Source organism: Mizuhopecten yessoensis, unplaced genomic scaffold (assembly GCF_002113885.1).
Source record: "Mizuhopecten yessoensis strain PY_sf001 unplaced genomic scaffold, ASM211388v2 scaffold8275, whole genome shotgun sequence".
Lineage (NCBI taxonomy): Eukaryota > Metazoa > Mollusca > Bivalvia > Pectinida > Pectinidae > Mizuhopecten > Mizuhopecten yessoensis.
In genome coordinates this window covers 86,964-91,140 of record NW_018407466.1, presented here as the reverse complement: position 1 = coordinate 91,140, position 4,177 = coordinate 86,964, and positions in this window count along the sequence as shown.

The window sequence follows — 4,177 nt, the reverse complement described above, 5'->3', positions numbered from 1 at the left end:
TTACGGAATTTGTCTTGTTTTTACGACATAGTTTTCTTCTTTATACTGTAAATACAACATAGTTCTCTTCTTTATACTGTAAATACGACATAGTTCTCTTCTTTATACTGTACATTTATTTCAGCCCTGGCTCTAAAAGTCGAGATAAATTCTCAATTTGTTGGTACATTTAAAGGTTTGGAAACATTTTTCAAGTTCTTTTTAAACTTAACATACTAAACTTACATACTAAATTGCTCATTGAAAACAAGGAAAGTTGCTCATTGTTCAAAATTCTTTTGCATTAAATAACAATTTTCACTGTTCAACAAAACATTAATAACATTATTCAAATCAAAATAACTTAATAAAATGTCCATAAAATATGATAATATAATTCAAAGAAACATGAGAAATTACACACTGGATTTATAATTGAATGACATAAATTTTCTGTTGGAACAAAAAAGATCACCATAGATCATTGAAATATGAGTGACATCAACTCAAATGTTTATTGAAACATAATAAACCTACACTCAATGTTCATTGAAACATTATAAACCTAGACTCCATGTTTATTGAAACATTATAAACCTAGACTCAATGTTTATTGAAACATAATAAACCTAGACTCGATGTTTATTGAAACATTATAAACCTAGACTCAATGTTTATTGAAACATAATAAACCTAGACTCGATGTTTATTGAAACATTATAAACCTAGACTCAATGTTTATTGAAACATGAAAGACATTAACTTCAATGTTTATTTAAACATGAGTTACATGCATTGACTCAATGTTAATTGAAACATGAGTGACATCGACTTAAATGTTTATTGAAACATGAGTTACATGCATTGACTCAATGTTTATTGAAACATGAGTGACATTGACTGAAATGTTTATTGAAACATGAGTTACATGCATTGACTCAATGTTTATTGAAATATAAATGACATCAGTCATTGGTTTGGACATATGTCATTTGCCATTGTTTATTAGAAACATTTTTATTTTTACAAATGACATTTCTTGGTGTCCATTGAAATAGGAGTGACATCTCCCATTGTTCATTAAAATGTGGGTTAATTTCTCCCTGTTCACTGAAACAGTAACATAACTTTTTTTTGTACAGATGAGAAATGTTGACAGTTGTTTACTGAAATGTGGATTGAAGCGTGAAAAGCATTGGGAATTATGTATTGTAACCAAAGTTATATTACCAACTTTTAATTAAAACATTATTTATATTTCCAACTACAAGGAAGATAACAAAGAAAGATTGTAGTGTTTATTGAATTATCATAAGAGATGTCAACCGATATAACCTGGATCCTGATGCCCCCAATGGTTTATTGGAATGGAACAAGTTACATAATAGAATCTTCAAAGGTGCACTATTGTTGCTGTATACTAGGTGTGGAAGGGAGTCGGGACATGTATTATTTAGACCAGAGCAATAAATGAGGGCTGAAACATTTTATTACCCAATCAGTCAATTGGTTTTATTATAGTTTTATACATACATATTACAGAGGCAGTAGGCTTTAACTTCCCAGGAAAACTTCAGGCAAAATATGTTTCTTTTCATCCCTGGTAATTAGAAATAAATATTCGGATATTTTTTTTTATAGTAAAACGTTATATTCTAATTAACATTGGATAGCTCTTTCAGAAAACAGCATATCTAAGCTTTATTACAAACCTTACCTAAATAACAATTCTCGAAGTTTGAAGCATCCTAGAATCCTGGGAATGTTTTACTTTTGGATAATAGAGTAATGGTGATTTGATAAAATATAACATCAAGTTGAATAACCAGATATCAGATTGTTTAAACAATTTTAGAGTGCATCGGGTAAATATGAAGTACTTGGATGGCTAAACAACAAATATAAGTGGAATTTTATAAATAAACTGACGTGATTTATGATGCAGAAACTACATATGAGCAGAGACATATAAAGCTATAGTAGTATATACATCTCCGATATGAGTCGGCATGTCACCTATAGACTGATGGGTACTGAGATGTAGATCACCTAGAGACTGATGGGTACTGAGATGTAGATCACCTATAGACTGATGGGTACTGAGATGTAGATCACCTAGAGACTGATGGGTACTGAGATGTAGATCACCTAGAGACTGATGGGTACTGAGATGTAGATCACCTAGAGACTGATGGGTACTGAGATGTAGATCACCTAGAGACTGATGGGTACTGAGATGTAGATCACCTAGAGACTGATGGGTACTGAGATGTAGATCACCTAGAGACTGATGGGTACTGAGATGTAGATCACCTAGAGACTGATGGGTACTGAGATGTAGATCACCTAGAGACTGATGGGTACTGAGATGTAGATCACCTAGAGACTGATGGGTACTGAGATGTAGATCACCTAGAGACTGATGGGTACTGAGATGTAGATCACCTAGAGACTGATGGGTACTGAGATGTAGATCACCTAGAGACTGATGGGTACTGAGATGTAGATCACCTAGAGACTGATGGGTACTGAGATGTAGATCACCTAGAGACTGATGGGTACTGAGATGTAGATCACCTAGAGACTGATGGGTACTGAGATGTAGATCACCTAGAGACTGATGGGTACTGAGATGTAGATCACCTAGAGACTGATGGGTACTGAGATGTAGATCACCTAGAGACTGATGGGTACTGAGATGTAGATCACCTAGAGACTGATGGGTACTGAGATGTAGATCACCTAGAGACTGATGGGTACTGAGATGTAGATCACCTAGAGACTGATGGGTACTGAGATGTAGATCACCTAGAGACTGATGGGTACTGAGATGTAGATCACCTAGAGACTGATGGGTACTGAGATGTAGATCACCTAGAGACTGATGGGTACTGAGATGTAGATCACCTAGAGACTGATGGGTACTGAGATGTAGATCACCTAGAGACTGATGGGTACTGAGATGTAGATCACCTAGAGACTGATGGGTACTGAGATGTAGATCACCTAGAGACTGATGGGTACTGAGATGTAGATCACCTAGAGACTGATGGGTACTGAGATGTAGATCACCTAGAGACTGATGGGTACTGAGATGTAGATCACCTAGAGACTGATGGGTACTGAGATGTAGATCACCTAGAGACTGATGGGTACTGAGATGTAGATCACCTAGAGACTGATGGGTACTGAGATGTAGATCACCTAGAGACTGATGGGTACTGAGATGTAGATCACCTAGAGACTGATGGGTACTGAGATGTAGATCACCTAGAGACTGATGGGTACTGAGATGTAGATCACCTAGAGACTGATGGGTACTGAGATGTAGATCACCTAGAGACTGATGGGTACTGAGATGTAGATCACCTAGAGACTGATGGGTACTGAGATGTAGATCACCTAGAGACTGATGGGTACTGAGATGTAGATCACCTAGAGACTGATGGGTACTGAGATGTAGATCACCTAGAGACTGATGGGTACTGAGATGTAGATCACCTAGAGACTGATGGGTACTGAGATGTAGATCACCTAGAGACTGATGGGTACTGAGATGTAGATCACCTAGAGACTGATGGGTACTGAGATGTAGATCACCTAGAGACTGATGGGTACTGAGATGTAGATCACCTAGAGACTGATGGGTACTGAGATGTAGATCACCTAGAGACTGATGGGTACTGAGATGTAGATCACCTATAGACTGATGGGTACTGAGATGTAGATCACCTAGAGACTGATGGGTACTGAGATGTAGATCACCTAGAGACTGATGGGTACTGAGATGTAGATCACCTATAGACTGAAGGATACTGAGATGTAGATCACCTATAGACAGATGGGTACTGAGATGTAGATCACCTAGAGACTGATGGGTACTGAGATGTAAATCACCTATAGACTGAAGGATACTGAGATGTAAATCACCTATAGACTGAAGGATACCGAAATGTAGATCACCTATAGACAGATGGGTACTGAGATGTAGATCACCTATAGACTGAAGTATACTGAGATGTAGGAGATGTAGATCACCTAGAGACTGATGGGTACTGAGATGTAGATCACCTATAGACTGATGGATACTGAGATGTAAATCACCTATAGACTGAAGTATACTGAGATGTAGATCACCTATAGACAGATGGGTACTGAGATGTAGATCACCTATTGACAGATGGGTACTGAGATGTAG